We start from the raw sequence: 18,286 nt of genomic DNA, 5'->3' as shown, positions 1-18,286 counted from the left end.
AGAGTTTACAAGACTCTAATCCAGCTATTTCCTGTGTACCACAGCACTTTGGTGAGCCACAAAAGGTATGAAGATGTGCCCTGGGAGTTTGGAGGGCAGTGGCTGAAAATAGATGAAACACTTTTGAGTTCTGCAGCTCTGTTTATAGGGTAATGAGTTGTAGTAATGAGTTGTCTGTCCCTCTTCCAGGTCTGCCAATGGAGGAAGAGGGACAGACAATTCATTGGTTGGCTGGCAACCTTCAGTCTCAAAAGACTATGGTATAAGCCTACAGCACCCGGTATTCCCGGGCGGTCTCCCATCCAAGTACTAACCAGGCCTGACCCTGCTTAGCTTCCAAGATCAGAAGAGATCAGGTATGTACAAGGTAACAGTTGCTGCATTGGTTGCCCTAGAAAATAGAGCCACAGAACCTGGAAGAGTCTCTAAGAGCCAGAAGTGACTTCACAAGAGGTGAAAACCATAACAGTCAGTGCGCCATGAGAAGAAGAAAGTTGTAAATTGCAGCTCTAACCAGTAGTGTCCCATGGATCCACATTTTTAATGTACCATTCTGCAACCTGAAATGGGCAAGGACTCTCCTCCCAAGGTGACCCATAAAACTTTACTTTCACCAAAGTTCTTCAGGGTTGACCTACATGCTCCAACTGTCCCCAGCATTTATCAGGGGCAGTTCCTAATTTCTGGTACCGTTTTTTGCCTTTCAGGGATGTGTTCTTAAGAGTCAAAGTACTGTAATGGGGGCAGGGAATGAGGAGGCTTTACTACTCTGCACCCAGCATGTTCCCAAATTGGATCACCCACCTCTGGCTTTAATCCTGCCATTGGTTTTAATCAGTGTCTCTGGAGTTCCCAATGGCACTGATGAAAGCTTTTTTCTCCCAAGATACACTGCAAAGGAAGCTATTTTTCTCCCAAAATAAACTGCAAAGAATTTGGATTGGGACAACATCAGGAGCAAAGTGTTAAAGACCTCCCTACCCCTATCATAGTCCCATTTCAGATAAGGGGTCCTTTTTACATACTATTTACATCAAGACATACAGGCCAAACCATGCATTAAGAGTGACACATACTTTGACCCTGTTTGTGAGGTGCTAGAGTTGTTATTTTTTTGAAATTTAGCTCTGTCTCTAGCTTCTCTAGGTACTAAACCACCTAGTAGATTTAGAGAAAGGATACTACTACTCACCTAGTAGAGTACAGAAAGGATGAATTTTATCTTCAGTGCACACACATGCAAATGCAAGCGCATGAACACTAAGAGATTAGGCAGTGCACACTCTCACATTTCACCCAGTGCAGCTGCTGAGATATATTTTGACTTGGTGATAACGTGCTGTGTAGACAATTGTTTCAAGTATGCATTTAGCCAGAAGGACACCCACCCACTGTGGGCTGTGGAATGAACTGGGGAAAGGTTGCTGCAAATACAGCAGGCAAAACAGAGCCAGGAGAAATGTGCAATCGGGAACTTGGATGGTGATCCTTAGCCTGAGAATTGGATGCAAATGCATCCCTATTTTCATATGCAAAATACTGAAGGCTATGAAATCCCTGCTTATGCCACGTTCTTCCTGTTTAGCCGAGGCTTCCATTACAGTCACACTGGAAACTCAGGATGACAATGGAATGAGAGAGGTTGGAGGTTGGCTCTGGAGGCAAACAGTAACTAGTAACTGACATACCTGAATGAATTAAGAAGCTTCTGGAGTGAGCTTGGGCCAGTCACTGCCTCACCTACCTCACAGGGTTGTTGTGAGGACCAAAAGGAGGAGAGGAACCATGTACAACACCCTGAGCTCCCTGGAGGAAAGGCAGTATAAAAATGTGAAAAAAAAAAACAGACTATGCACATGGTTGTCCTCTAGAACCATCAACTAATTACAAGACATCTGTGGCAATCCCTGGTGCACAAGGAACAGAGACACCATTGGCAGGCTTGTAACAGTTGATGGCTAACATGCTAGCCTCGCTGGAAGCCCCAGGCCCCAATACATGTGCAAACAGTATCAGCAATGTGTGAAGAATAGCAGCGGGCAAAGTCCTCTGGCCAATCCTCCATAACCTTCCAAGCCCCCTCTCATCCACCTATATGCCCATACACCTGGTTTACCGCTCCAGCAGCAGTGGCTATGGGTAAGATCTCTCTTTCCCCACATCAACACCTGCTATTGTTGCTGGATATTAGTGGGAAGGAAAAAAGAGACCTTTTCTCAATCATTGCTGTCTGAGCAACAAGGAAAGCTGGTGAGCGGGGAGGAGCTGGCAGTCTGAAGGTGTGCAAGTGAGACTGTGGGCTTGGCATGTAGCATACGTCAAAGTTGGCTGCCACTTCCTTAGTGGTCGGTCACTGAACATCTGGGCAAAAGGAGAAGTGGATTGTGCACCTCGAATAGGAAATTCACCAGAGGACTGAACTCTACCAGAGTCACCAAGGAAACATCTGTGGGGCGTGCTAAGGGAGCCAGCTGTGCTGCATCTGCTGCAGCCCTCCCAAGAGACTCTCAGGCTGAAAAGCTCCATGGCATCATATGGGCCTTTATGCCAATAAAGGTCTACTGAACTGAACTGAACTGAACATATGGGCCTGGAAAAAGAGTCATGCTCAGAACTCATTTGCAATGTACTAGAAGCCTCCAACCAAAGAACTAGTGGATGCATCCAATGATTCATGAAATGCAGTGCGCCAGCCCCCTGTCTCTCTGCTCTTTTATGTTTCCTCTGGCTTGCCAGATCTCAACACTGTAGTAATGGCAGCTGCAAAATTCCATGCAAGTCACAAGAGCCTTCTTCTGCAATCTTCTGCCCATTTGTCTCCCAATCCACAGACCCCACGCTTTTTCCTCATGTCTCCAACTTCTCCAGCTGCCCTTCTCCCAGGTTCATGCATCCACTACTTCTTATCCCTTAGGGAGAGAGGGAGTGACATTCCAATCTTTAGGCTCTTAGATATCTAAGATCTCCCTCTCAATCAGCTTGCTAGTCCTTCGACACTCAACAACTACTACCAAAGGAACTGTGCTATGGTTCAACTCTCCCTTCCCACAGCTGTGGGCTGTGAACATTTGTCGCTGACAGCTTGGCTCCCTGAACTGTCCCAAAGGTGGACACCAGCTCAATCGGTGTCAGAGGCTTCTCTGCCACAAGTTCAAGATCACACCTGTGTGTCCTGTTGGCCAGCATTCCAACACTCTTCTACACAAGTTCCTGCACAAGTAAGCAATGGCACCTCAACAACTGAATCTGCTCAGCCAATATTTTTGGGAGCTTCTGTTATGAAAAAGCCAGGTGGGAGGCTCTTTCCAAGAATGGGAGGAATGCAAATCAGAAAAGTACATTCATTTGCACCTCTAAACAATAGCCAAATTTATTCGAACCAAATTAACACAAGCAAATGAGCATTAGCCACCCACCCCCCCCTTCAGGAGAGCACAGACTATTAAAGGTTCCGGAAAGAAAATCAGAGAGTGAGAGTTTTCACACACTGCATAAAAGTAGTAAGAAAGAAGAATCACATAAAGAGGCAGTTGCAACTTGCTTTGGTTTGAGGCGTTATGCTTATCTCAAGATTCAGATCAAGCTGTCTCAGGAAGGGCAATAATGTCTTCCTCAAAAAATCCCTCCTCCTTCCTTAACCTGTGTTGTCACTTATCCTTGAAACTAGACACATACCTGTACAGGTAAAAAGTACAACACAACAGACAGAGCAAATTACAGATACCCTCAGATAGGTGGATGATTGTGTGAATGGAACCCCAGGACAGTTTATTGCCAAGGGGAAGCTTCTTCAGTTGCCTGAAATTTTTTTGTTTTTTTAAAACATAATATCAAACATTCTCAGACTAACCATCTTGAACAGGGGGGACATTTTAATAATCCACCTTCTGTATTTTACTGCAGATATTTTGGAGAGGTGAGAAGTCATTTAAAAGGCCGTTGCTCTGAATCTCACACGGAAAGGCACACAAATTTAAGATTGCTCTGGAGGTTTGGAGAGGACATTCTAAGACCTTATTAGAGAGTCTAGCCTAGTAACCCTCAGTAATGTAGGAAAGAGTTGCTATAGGACTTTCCCTTTGAATAAGGATGTGCACTTAGAAATCTGACAATGATTGTGAAGACAGGAAATTCAGGAAACAAAAAGAGATGCGGTAGCTATTTGAACAGGCTTTCTGCTTTTAAGCTATGGAGAAGCAAAGAGAGGAGACATGTTTTTGCTAAGTTTCTCATTAAAACAGAGATCACTGAGCAGAAGCCTTTTCATGCTGCTTCTCTGCCTTGTCCAAGAGAAAAAAGCCGCATCAGAGATATGGCTCTTCCCAGTGCGCAGGGAGAGAGCCTGACCTGTCAGAAGAACAGACCCTTGTGCCGTGGGCAGCAGACACTGTTTTAAAGCCACCTACCCTCTTTTCCAGCTGCGATGTCGCCCCACGCCAGCAATAGTTCCAAACTGGAAACTCCACTAGAAGCAGACGGGAGAGGAAAAAAGATTGAGAGCAAAGCCCTGAACTTTCCACAGCGCAAGAGAATATTCAAATCTCTGAACTTCTCTGTAGCTCCAACCAGGCAGTTTCGAAAAGGAAATACTGTACAGACGGGCTGAATTAAACTGTCATCGTAATGCACAACCCTGTTTTTTGCTTCTTCCTGCCGACCGCCGATACCATTTGTACAATTCACAGAGGCTCCTATGGCTTTCAACTCCGAGCCCACAACTTGCACCAAAACAGAAGAGTCCCAGTATTTGGAGCGTTGTGTACAAAATGTGTCAATACCGCAGTGCAAGAGAGGCTGGGAAGTGCACAAGGCCAGCCCTCGGCAAAGCAAGTCGGTCTCAGATTTCACTCAGCAGCTGGCAGCTCCACCACACGCAAGCTGTGCTGCCGGGGAGAAGCCCTTCTTAGCCAAACAGCTCACTCCTCAGCTATCTCTGGAACCCCGAGCGACACGGCACCCTCGGCTGCACCAAGCGTCTCCAACACACTGAGCTCTTCACCACTTAGTTCCACTCAGGGCTGCTTGATTGCCTTGTCTTAACAGCTTCATTGCTTTCCCGGGATCTCCTTCCCCAAATGCTAAAGGAAGATTCCACTTATATCACTTTTTCCCCCATTCCTCTCTTCCTCCTAGGTGCTCAGGGTGGTGTACATAGTTCCTCCTCTCCTTTTGTCCTCACAACAACCTTGTGAGGTAGGTGAGGCAGAGAGACAGTGACTGTGCCACGTTCACCCAGGAAGCTTCGTGGCTGAGCCCAGATCTGAACCACTACACCAGTGTTTCTCAAACTGTGGGTTGGGGCCCATTAGGTGGGTCCCCATTCATTTTGATGTTTATTTTATTTAGATTAGCAGCAACTATTACCCTGCACATGCCTGATCTCATCTGATCTTGGAAGCTAAGCAGGGTCAGGCCTGGTTAGTATTTGGATGGGAGACCACCTGGGAATACCGGGTGCTGTAGGTTTATATACCATAGTCTTTCGAGACTGAAGGTTGCCAACCATATATTATTTAGATCAGACTTGATGCTACCATGGTATGTGACTGCATTTGGGAAAATGTTACCAATCTGTACTTAACAGGTTACTGTGTATATGTTTTGAACAATGATAGTCAATGGGGTTTACTCCCGGGTAAGTGTGAATAAGATTGCAGCCTTTGGGATGTTTGGATAATTTTTTTTTAAACAGATCAGCAAATGATTGGGAGCGTTCTTTATTTTAAAGAAAATTTTAAACATGTACTTACTGTAAAGTTTTGATTTAGTTACTTAATTTGATTTGATTGTATAGGGGGTATTAAAAATTTTCCTGCTCAGTGATGTCACTTCTGGTCTTGACATCACTTCCAAGTCAATGAGATCACTTCTGGTGGTGATTTTCAGATTTTCATTCTACAAAGTGGGTCCCAGTGCTAAAATGTTTGAGAACCACTGGACTACACCATCCTGAATTTCCAAATCTCCACGCAGCAGGAATCATTTTCATTGCTTTGGAGACTGTGTTGTACTTCCTGGAGCACCACAGAGTTTCTCCACAGAAAATCCAGAATTCCAGACAACCCCTCTGAGACAAATTTGAACACCCGAGCACTTCTGGAACAACAGAATATACTCCAAGCCTTCTCCGTTCACCAGAGACTTCAGGAACATTTCCTGGTAAATCACCTTCCCTATTTTTATCTCTGGGATGTGCTGTAAAAATATTTAGTTTCTGCTGCTGGAGTTGCCATTTTTGGGGGGTTCAGCTCCAACTTAGAAGCTAAATCTCTGAGCAGGGAATGGATACATCTTGTCTCTAAGCGCACATGCATACAGTATATGTATGCATGTAAACAAAGGCTACAATCCTATGCATGCTTTCCTGGGATTAAGGGCCCAATCCTATCCAAATTTCCAGCTCTGGTGCAACCGCAATGCAGCCCTGAGGAAAGGGAACAAATGTTCCCATAACTTGAGAAGGCCTCTGTGATTGTGGTGGGGATTGCCTCCTCACCCCAGTATATAGTGCATGCCCCATTGGCACGGCTGCACTGGCACTGGAAAATTGGATAGGATTGGGCCCTTATTTTATTAAGTCTGCAATCCTACTGAAATCCCATTTCAATCTTATTGAAAAAAAAAAATGGGACTTCTGAGAAAGCATGTGTAGGTTTGTACTGTAAGGATATTTCTGCTCCATCTTTCCGCTTTAAGAAACAGACAAGAAATCTTGCAAGGGCTAAAAACGGCTTCTACAATAATAAGTGCAAAACTCAAAAAACAATCCAGAGCAGCAGAAAAATGAAATCAATCAATCACAAAACACACACACACAAAATGGCAGGTGAGTAAAAAGCAAGATCACCAGCTGACAGAAAACAGCTACAATCCAGTTAAATAAAATACCAATACAAACCAATAACCAAATCTCATCCCACATTCAGCTGCAATCCTCCACACACTAAGGACCCAATCCTAACCAACTTTCCAGCACCGATGCAGCCACAATGCAGCCCCAAAACAAGGGAACAAACATTCCCTTACCTTCTGGAAGCCTCTGTGTCTGTGCCCCCCCCCCTGCAGAGTGCAGCACATCTCCCATTGACAATCCACATCAGCACTGGAAAATTGGATAGGATTGGGCTCTAAGAGTCAAGCTTATGTGTGTCTACACAGAAATAAGTCCCATTATATCTAAGGGGGCTTATTCCCAAAAGTGTGGATAGGATTTCAGCCTTACTTGGGAATCAACTCCATTGAATAAATGGAACTTGCGTTTGAATAAACATGTTCAGGTTTGTGCTGCCAGGTTATAAAGAAGATTCAACCTCAGATCACTTTAAGCTTCTCCGTAGTGCTGATGGACTTAACTTTTTCCTAGGAAAACAGCAGCTGAATTGAGTTCCCCACAGATTAGGACTGTGGGTGTTCCAGTGGGTGGCTTAACACTATCCCTCTACCATAGCTGATCTGGATCCCCCTCCTCCACCATCCCAGTGGTTTCCATTTAACAGGGAACTGAAGCTCCCACTGGAGTCAATGGAGGGCTTTTCCCCTTGGCAAATAACTACCGGGAAGGTGAATTATTTTTTTCCCCCACATTTTAATGTACACATCCTACAAGGAGTTCAGGGTGATGTACCTTGTTGCTTCCCTCTTTTTATCCTCACAACAACCCTGTGAGGTGGTCAGGCTGAGAGTGACAGGAAGCTTCATGGCTGAGCAGAGATTTGAAACTGGATCTTCCAGGTCTAACTCCCAAACCACTCTGCCAGCCTGGCTCTCATTTCATTTTTCATTTTCACAAGAAAAGTGGACTTAATTTAACATATATTTTGGCTCCAAGGCCCCAAAGGACTTTATCTTTCCCATTCCAGGAAGTGAACCCTGAACCTTCAAAATGCCACATATGAACTCTATCACTGAGCTACAGCACCTCCCTACAGCCCTTCCATCCTAGTGCAGGATGTCAACAGTACCTTTAGTTAAGCCGAATTAGGAGTTAAACAACTCCAATAGCAGAGAGGAAGAAACAGAGAGTCTGTATGCCTGCTAACAAGGGAGGGGATCTTTGGAATTAAGCGCAAAACACAGCAGGACACCTTTGCTTGCCTTAGGCTTGGTTTCCTGCCAGCCACAGTCTCCCATGGAGCCTTGCCAGAATGACATAATTAACAGACACATTCTTGAAGTGGGTTGAGAGGACCTCCAACAGCAAGGGACAAGCCAGGTCTGATGAGGTGCCGGTGCTTGGGAAACCTTCAGGTTATGGATCGCGACAATTGGCAATATACATGAAATAAATCATTTTCCCTGTCATTTCTTCTAGGATTGTTTTGCTGCTTTCCTTGAGTGAGAAAGTCACATGAATACACAAAACCCTCTCGTTTAAAAGGATAGGAAATTGCTGTTTAAAAGCAACACAACCCCAGGGAGTGTTCCAATTACACCGAAAGGAACAAGGGGCACAGCTTAACTTCCTAGATATAAAAAGGGAGGGAGGACCAGGAAAAGAAGAGAAGATAAAATAAGATCCTTCAAGCTACAAATGGAAAACACAGGGAAGCTCCCTTGGGCAACGTACCAGCTGCACTGACATGTTCGCATACCTGCTAGGGTAGGTGGTTCACTCAAATGCCCAACTGGCATGGGTAGCAAACAAGTCACTTGTGCAAATGGACATTACGTAAGGCTATGAATGAATCAATATCCAATTCTGCCAGAAACAGCCAAATGACAGCAGGTATGGAACAGGAAAAAAAAATCTGGAAGGGTAGCCATGTAAGACTACAATCCTATGCACTTTCCTGGGAGTAAGCCTCACTGAACACAATTGCACTTCTCAGTATGTATGCATTGGATCGGGCTCTTAGACCAGTGTTTTCAACCTGTGGTAGGGGTACCACCATTGGTACTTGAGGTGATGTCTGGTGCTACTCACAGGACCCCCAGACCCTGGCCACCCAGCAGTGAGACCAGGAACACAGCGCAGCAAACAGCAGTAGGAAGCTCAGTGAACAGAGCTCCAAAGCATGTTCTTTTTTCTTTTTTCTTTTTAATTTTACAAACTAATCGTACAACACACATATTTACAATTGTGCACCCCACCACCTTCGGGATATCACTCATTAACAAATAATTCATATTTTTTCTTTTGCTCCTGTCATCCATCCATAAGCATTCCCTTATCTTGAGGAGGCCTCTGTGACTGCCTCCCCACCATAGGATGCAGCGCATGCCCCATTGGCACGGCTACAACAGCACTGGAAAACTGGATAGGATTGGGCCCCCAGTGGGCAGTGCTCCACAGCATGTTTTTACACTCCAAAAAGCCCTCCCGTCCACCCTAAGCCTCTAACTGGTGTTCGTTGAATCACATCTGGCCTCCCAACCCAGAAGTAACTGGCAATTATGTCATCACCAATTACTTCCAATAGGTGAACCATGCAAAGTGGTACAGCAGAGGACAAACATTGAGAAACACCATCTTAGACTGCTGCAAGTTTCAACAACAAGGATGTCTCCAAATCTGAGCTCTAGAACACGAACAAGTTTGACAAAAGGCAGGATCTATGTGTTTCTTGTGTCATTGTCTAGCATGTAAACAACCAGCTCATTGAGAACTGCCCTATACATAGTTTAGAAGAACATTTAAGCAACAAAAAACCAAATATGAAAACATTTTTCTTGTACACATTAACGCAAACTAGTCTGAAAGAACAACTGGGATTTATTCCAGGTCCTTGTGAAGATGGTTGGCCAAGAGGATGTATGCAATATCTATAAAAATAATGTCATCAGTTTGGGGATGCTTCTAGCCTGCGAAGCAAAGAGTCTTTGGAAATGTATATATGATGAATTCCCCAACTTTTATGGGCTTTTCTACCATAAAGATGAAAGTTTGCAAACTTATTCATTATTATTCATGAGCGTTAGTTATTGGTAGCCTCAGTGGCTTCAGTATGACTTTCCTGCTCTGTCCTAGTCCCTAGAGTGTGTCTCTTGGGTGATTTGCAAGCTTCTGTACAAGTTCAACTTCCACCTAAAATACGCAGCAAGTGCTTTGAACTACCTAGTGCTAAGCTCCTTCACTAAAAGAGCCTTGTGGAACTTTAAAGTTTGAGATCTAGTCAGACATGCCTAAAAACATGCAACATGGCCTAGTGGGTAGGTCACTGATGTTTTAAGTAGTAGCCCAGGAAGAGAACAGAACAAAAAAATAGAGCAGAACCATGACAGAGGCAAGAACAGAATTATGGCTGGGGAGGAACCTTTGATGCTTTGCTCTCACCACTGAGAGCCACTAGATCAGCCTTTTTCAACCAGTGTGGCGTGGCACACTGGTGTGCCGCAAATGGTATCCAGGTGTGCCACAGGAATTTGGTTTATTTTTAGTAGGGCCATTGGGGATATGCGCTCCCCACCAGCAGTGCAGGGTGACTTATCAACTGTCAAAAGACTGATGGTGTGCCGTGAACATTTTTGTGCCTTCCCAGTGTGCCATGAGATGAAAAAGGTTGAAAATCACTGCACTAGATAGCAGATTTTTTTCTGTTTAAATTAGCATGTATGGGAAGGAGCACAACTGAGAGCAAAACCAGTGAAGGCAAAGCCCTATACCCCCACCCCCAACTGCTCCCCACTCTGGTTCTATTCACTTTTAAGCTTCCTTAAGCTGCAATTTAAAAAACTCACACACACAAACACACACACCAGTTATGTGTGCTTAGAGACACATCTGACAGACCCAACAGGTTTATTGTGGCATTGGCTTTAGTGGACTAAAGCCCACTTTCTCAGGTGCATGAAGTGTTATTCTCAGTGGAGACATACGCATAAATATAGAAAACAAAACTATACATAATGAGGCCAAAAGGTCATGAAAAGCAAGGACAAAAATGTCAAAGATTGTACTTGTTGTATTTCATATCCTTGTGGCCCCCCTGTTTCCAATCTCTGTTCTCAATACCAGTGGTTCCCAAACTGGTGGATGTCCTGCCAAATTCCTGTTCTAGCCTTGGCCTACAGAACTTATGCCCTCTTCACGCTAATTGGCCTCACCCAACTCAAGCACAGCTAGCTCTAGCAGCATATACACCTACTGCCGAACCCCAGCACCAGCAGGAAGGTGACTAGTTAGTAGGCGGCTTCCCTCAAGGCTACGGGGTCCCTCCTCCCAGTTCACGTACAGCTCAGCTCTCCACCACGCAGCAGTCTTTGTTTGGTTAGTCCATTAGCTAGTCCAGTTCGTTGTCCGTCCTCCACTCAATCAGTCAGTGTGCCAGTTCATTATTTGTCTGCCAGTCCATGAGTTAGTGTGGCAGAAAGTTGATTGTCCATCAGTCCATGAGTTAGTGTGCCAGGGAGCCAATCCAATAAACCAGAAAGTCTCCTCTCACTCTCTCTCCAACTACAACCCACAAACTCTCACTGTTCCAGGTGCTGCTTTTATTTCTGCAATGACCTGGCTGCCCCTAGTGGCTGCAGCTGTGCAACACACCCTCTGCTAAAAGCCAAGGCCTTAACCCCGTGTTCCCAAGACTCACCAGAGCAAAGGGCCACTGCTGACACCACATCCTATCTCCTCCCAATATCGTCTGCAATTCCAACACAGGGCCCAATCCTATCCAATTTTCCAGTGCCGATGCTCCTGTGCCAATGCTTTTATGACCAATACATTGCTTCCTGTGGTGGGGAGGCAGTCACAGAAGCCTCCTCAAGGTATAGGAAAATTTGTTCCCTTACCTTGGGGCTGCATTGAGGTTGCACTGGTGCTGGAAAGTTGGATAGGATTGGGACCACAGTGGATTGTGACCCACCAGCCAGGGAAGCACTCCGGACTGGCCCCTTAAGGGGCAGAGACTGGGGGATTGCAGCAACGCAATCCCCAGGATTTCACTGCTGCTGCGGGGGGGGGGGGGTGTTCTGGCTTAACTGAAACCAGCAATGAGCTGGGGGGTGGAAGTGTGGGGAGCCCTGGAAGCTGGAAAATTAAAAAAAAAATGCTAACAGAAGTAACCTAGAGACAAGCATAGAGACAGACAGATATGGAACCAAAAATACCCTCATGCATCTGATGAAGAGCCCCATCTGTGACCTGGAACAATTCCTCCCACATGTTTTTGACCCCCTCCCCCGCCCAAAAGAAAGCACTTCCTGCTTACTTTACTTTAGTCCACTTCTTAATGGCAGGCTTTACATAATGCAGACAAATCAATAAATGACAAAAGTACTGCCACCACTAATTCCCTAACTCAGTGGTTTCCAAACTTTTTAGAGGCCCTAGAGGCTGCTACCCAATTTTTAAATGCCAAGGAGTGTGACTAGAATAGTGATTAGGCAGAAGTACTCCCCCGGCCCAAGTTGCAACTTCTTTAACCCTTGATGCACATAGCCATCAGTTTCACGAACCACCCAAAAGTGGGTCCTAAACCCACAGTTTGGGAACCGCTGCTCCTAACCATTTAAACTTGCTGCTTTTTTTCCCAAAACGGCAGCTCAGTTCGTCAGCAACAGTCTCCTGTAACCAACTCTTGCCTGTACTGCTTGCCCCACTTCAAACTCCCCCCCCCACCCTGAGTCAAGAGCACTTAGTCCAGCTCTTCTCTCCTCCTCTTCCTTCTCCGCCATCCGCCAGTAATTAGACTGAAACGGGTTTCTTAGTCTGTGGATCTGCAAAGAAAACTAATAGGGTACTTGGGCCTAAGTGTTCCGGGTAGGGAAGCTCTGGTGCTTCAAAACCAGTAGAAGTGATTCATTACCACTATGGGAGAAAAGCTTTGAAAAATCCTCAACAGCATGAGAAGTTTACAGCTGATGGAAATAGTTTGCACAGCTTCTGGACAACGGCAATGTTATGTAAGACAACAAACTCATGTGGCTCCCCGTGCGCATTTCTACACCTGCCAACTTTTTCCCCTCCAGCTGACATTCTTCCCTTCAGAGTGGTCTGATGTACGCTGCCAAAATGTATTTATTACCAGTGCAGTTTCCGTCAGTTAAAAACCCACTGAGGAAGTACTGAAATTACTTTGAGCTTCAAAAAATACATTTTCACCAAGACCTTGAGTTCACCTGTGTGGCTTTTGTTGTTGCTCTTTTAGCTGCAACTACGATTTGAAACACAATTCCCATTTTCATTAACGGTCCAATCCTATCCAACTTTCCAGCTCTAATGCAGCTGTGCCAATTGGACATGTGCGGCATCCTGAGGTGGGGGGTGGGCAGTCACTGAGGCCTCCTCAATGTAAGGGAATATTTGTTCCCTTATCTCGGGGCTGGATCAGCCCTGGAAAGTTGGGGTAGGATTGTGCCTTAAAACTCCTTGTAGTAATAGATAGGTGGACTAAGGAAAGAGGTCACAGCTCAGCAGTGCAACCTATGCTTCAACTTCAGGTGGTTCCAAGCTCAACAACCTTGGACAACAGGGCAGGAAATGAGTCTTTACCTAGGACAGTTGCTGTCAGCAAGGATAGTACACACAGGATGGACCAATTCTGACCACAAACAAGGCAACTTCATGTGTTCACAGATCCTTCTAATGTCAGGGCAGTTAAAGTCCCACGTTCAGAGGTAACAGAAGTTACCTCTGTTAAATTCATTTAACTGTGGTTAAGCAACTCAAAGACAGTCACAGGAATATGTGCTGTTTCCTCAAAGCAAAATACCCCCTCTCATTTTTAACTGCAGTTGAGGGATATGTTGGCATCGACCTTAACCAGGGTTTGTTGACAAAGTTTCAACCATGGTTTAGCAGGGAAGCTGGATCCTGACCAGAACTATATACCTGGATGGCACCATGTGTGTCTAGAATCTGGGCAGCCAGTCTCTTACCTCTGGCATCACCTGTGCGCTGGTTCCTCAACAAGCAAGGGCTACAGAGCCATACAGGCAAAAGGTACCATCTTGCCCACAAGACCATCCTGGTTACTGTCAGGCCCTAGTGATGTGGCTCTGGCAGCTGAAAGTCTGGGACGGGGGCATATAGTGACTATACTGGCCTTGTGAGAGGCTTGTAAAATCTGCAACATTCCTTAAAACAACCAGGAAGCCCTCAAGGAGTTTATCAAGGCAACAGCTCTTACATCACCATAACTGGTGGAGAAAGACTGCTCCTAAACCTGGAGGCTCCATCTGACTATCATGGCTAGTAGTTCCTGCTGGTCTTGTCCTCCATGAATTTATTTAATAATTCCCTTTTAAAGCTGTCTAAACCAGTGGCCATTACCATACACTCTGATAGTGACTTTCATTATTTTATCCATTGTACTTGCATCCCAACCTTCCTCCAGGAAGCTGAGAGCTGTAAATGTGGGGATGAATTATTTTTTCTTCTGTATAGTAAAGGGGTGTCCAAAGTTTTTGGCAGGAGGGCTACATCATCTCTCTGACACTGTGTTGGGGGCCGGGGGGAAAGAATTAGTTTACATTTAAAATTTGAATAAATTTACATAAGTTTACATAAATGAATATATCAAAGATGAACTTATATGAATGAATGAAGGTCTTGCAATAGCTCAAGGCCTATAAAAGGTCTTGTACAAAGCAAGGCTGGCCTTTCCTTTGCTGCCTCTGCTGCATCACAGATGTGAAACTGCAAGCAGTGGAGGGAGCCCTCATCCCACAGCTCACACAAGAGGTCAAACAGTTGCCCTCACGCTAAGAGCAGCTGCGTTGGGCCAGTGGGGGCTCCAACAAGTCTCCAGAGGGCCAGAGGCTCATTGGAAACTGGGGGTCCCTGAGGGCCGCACTGAGAGTCCTTGAGGGGCGCAAGTGGCCCCAGGGCCGGGGTTTGGGCACCATATGCCATCTACATATATGGTGCTTTATAGAGTAGGGAAGAAAAGACTGAGACACAGTGATTTGCCCAAAACTACCAAGTGAGCCAGGATGATGTAGTGGTTTGGGAGTTAGACTTAGACCTGGAAGATCCAGGTTCAAATCCCCACTTGGCCATGAAGTGCCCTGGGTGACCTCAAGCCAGTCACTTTCCCTCAGCCTCACTTACCTCACAGGGTTGCTGTGAGGACAAAAGGAAGGGAGCAACTATGTATACCACTCTAAGTTCCTTGGAGTATAAAAATGTGAAAAATAAATAAACTTCAATATCCTACCATGTATTTGAACTCTGATCCCCCTACTGCAAAACCGGCATTGTATCTGGTATTCCACACACTTGCTGTCTTATAAATGTTTATTTTGCAGAGAGAGATCCTCTCTGGATGATATGTTTTAGAATAAATTCTCCAGAAGCTAATGGAGTCTTTCATACAGAAACTATACAAGTGACAGGGGAACTGAACTGCAGTCTAATGCTTGACCATCATGTCTGAAAGTCTTTGTGACTTGTTAAAAAAATCTTTGCAAATAAATCTGCAATCCACATTAGAGGCACTCTTTTCGTGAGGGATGGAAAAATAAAAACATTCAGCCAGGAAAGCAGCAATAAACTGAAAGGTTTAAAAAAATGAAATCTCCATTGCAATCTTCACTGCAGGAATAAATGCTTGAAACTTGATGAATTTTTAATACAGCGATGCTGACAGATATACAGTAGAATTCAAAGGATGCCCATATAATGAAGTTATAAAAACTGTCATCAAATCTCTCCTTAAGAATGCTCAAACCTTTAGCTCATCTGTCTGAAGATGCTGTCCAGAGGGCAGTCATTCAACTATCTGTCAAGGTTCATCTTGCAATAAAACGGGAAGCATGAAAAAAAGAGAGAGAAAGACAGTACCGGTTTTGTTTTTGCAAGGGGTTGTGTGACTTATTATACAGATACGCAGCATGTCCATGGATTTCTCAAAGAGAAATACTTTCGATAGCTGCACTATGTTAAAAAGGAAACTGAATCAGATGTTTCGTGGTTCACTGGGCAGGAATTAAATGTGGGCAGGAACAAGTGCAAGGGTCATTGCACCAATGCAATATCATGAGCTATGGTGGTGGACCAGTGTGATAAAAACACAGGATGTTGCACTCAGGATAGTGCCGTACCACTGTACAAGTTTTTGCTTGAGCCACATGTGTAAACATACAGGTGAGGGAAGGACAAAGGTGTGGCAAATCAAAGGCCTCGTTTCTCTGTTACCAATATTGTGTGCAGCAATAAATAAATAAATAAGAACATAAGAACAGCCCCGCTGGATCAAGCCACAGGCCCATCTAGTCCAGCTTCCTGTGTCCCACAGTGACCCACCAAATGCCCCAGGGAGCACACAAGACAGCAATCACTTTTCCCATAGTCCTACTTCATTTCACAATTGTGTATGAAAGTTCTGATCATGTATGGGCGCAATCCTAACCCACTTTCTGGTTACAGTCATAAGGGCAATGCAACTCCAAGGTAAGGGAGCAAGCATTCCTTTACTTTGAGGAGACCTCCATAAGTGCCACTGCAGGATGCAGCACATGTCCCATTGGCACCACTATGCCAGTGCTGGGAAGTTGGTTAGGATTTGGGCCTGTATTACCCAGATCATGTAGTATCTTCCTACACCAGTGGTAATGTTTCACTAGGACTGCCCGCTCCGAACAACCTATGCAATTGGAACTGCAAAACACTAGCAATGCAATGTGGAACCAGGCTGCAGAGAAGCATTTCGGAGTGCTCCCATATCATGTTGTTAATACATTAATTATGACAAGTTCAGTACAACTAAAGCCCTCCACCAAGTAAGAGAATTAATCAAAAGCAGAAGCGATACTATCTAGAACACCACAAGCTGCCAACTAATTTGCACCATTGGTGGTCTTAATGCTAACAAACTCAGTCCAAGAAGCTGAACCTGTTTGCTTTTATTTTTTTCCCCTGCATCTGAGGAATGGCATCACAGGGATCAGAACTATGCATTTCCAATAGTTAATGTATTCATGCTTTTCAAAGTCCGATGCCCAGTCTTTCCTTATGCACAAGAGACACCATGAAGCCTCCATCACAGACTTTGATGCTTGCCTGTCCTCAGATGAAGATGATGGGATACAATGGTCCCCATCCAGAATCAGCGACATACCAAGGCACTGAAGATGATACACATACCCACCAACAAGGAGGACACTTCTGATTCTAACAACTCTACATTTCTTGCCAGGTCATTAACCATATTGAGAGTATTTGCCCCTCCCAAACTCACTTCCTGAACATCTGCAACAGCAAAATCAGGGCTACTGCTGATAAATCTTTGGGGAGATGCAGCACATGCCTGGAGACTCAAAAGCTCATCTTGGAGCAAAGTTCTAGCATAACCCATAACATGAGCCTGGGAGTGGACAACTTGGTGGATCCTGCACGGTTCCCTCAGTGCCCACCATAAACCCACAAGTTTGTTCCTCACGCAGCATGTCTAGCTCTCCCACAAACTGCCTACCTGCTGTACACAAGCCATGAACCTTCCTGAATTCCCAGTTTATATCTACAGTGGACTCTTGGTATCCATGGGGGATCTGTTCCAGCCCCCCACCCAGATATTGATTTCCACATATATGAAATCTGCTGAAGGACTCTGGGAAGCGATCTGAAGTACCTTACGGTCAGATCCAGGAGATGGTCTGAGTCTGAGGCATGGGTAGGCAGCATGCAACCTCCCTGGGCCTCAGAATACCTCCTGGACATTACTGAAAGGCACTTCTGGTTGCATCCAGGAGGTCCTTGTAGCCCTCTAGATGCGGGTTCAGCACCCTTGTTGAGTCAAATCCGCAGGTGCCGAACCCGTGGATAAGGACGGCTAAGGACCGTGGATAAGGTTGTATTTCCAACATTGTATCCTGTCCTGAATTGTATCCTGAATTGGTTACAGCAGAACAGAAGCCAAATCCTCAGGAGGAGGGCCTTGATGCCAAGATTTCCATCGTATTCACAGCAGTTGGAGACATATAAATGTACGTCTTTAAAACAACATCTGTTCCCGAGAATAGGATAATGTGCATCCACAAGATCATTTGGATTAAATAGGAGTCATTGCTCAAATTAATAATGGCAACTTCTTGCTGCATTAACCATATTCACAAGATGTTGTGTGTGTGTGTTTTTTTTTTTTAATCCACACACATTAGCAATAAAGCCTATGTGTTGGCATAATTTGTTCAAGCAATCTTTGGGACACAAAATCAGTGTCTTTGGGAAACTCATATGAAATTAGGTCAAAGTAAGGACAGCTCAATTTATGTGGAACTGGCATGATCCAGGTTAGATCTGGTAGAATGAAGACAAAAGGTCTAAGGGGGATACGCTAAGCCCCACCACGTGTCTAGAAGTTCTAGAGCAGGGGTGTCAAACATAAGGCCCGGGGCCGGATGTGGCCCC

The 18,286-nt window shown here is 45.0% G+C and overlaps 2 pseudogenes; one reads left to right on the top strand and one right to left on the bottom strand.

The window, feature by feature from the left end:
• Positions 1-265: 265 nt before the first annotated feature.
• Positions 266-385, bottom strand: LOC136656187 (5S ribosomal RNA; annotated as a pseudogene).
• A 4,961-nt stretch (positions 386-5,346) lies between these two features.
• Positions 5,347-5,466, top strand: LOC136656333 (5S ribosomal RNA; annotated as a pseudogene).
• The last annotated feature ends 12,820 nt before the right edge of the window (positions 5,467-18,286 follow it).

This window comes from Tiliqua scincoides, chromosome 6 (genome assembly GCF_035046505.1).
Source record: "Tiliqua scincoides isolate rTilSci1 chromosome 6, rTilSci1.hap2, whole genome shotgun sequence".
Lineage (NCBI taxonomy): Eukaryota > Metazoa > Chordata > Lepidosauria > Squamata > Scincidae > Tiliqua > Tiliqua scincoides.
Note: the sequence above shows the minus strand (reverse complement) of the source record. Positions and strands in the feature narration are given on the sequence as shown.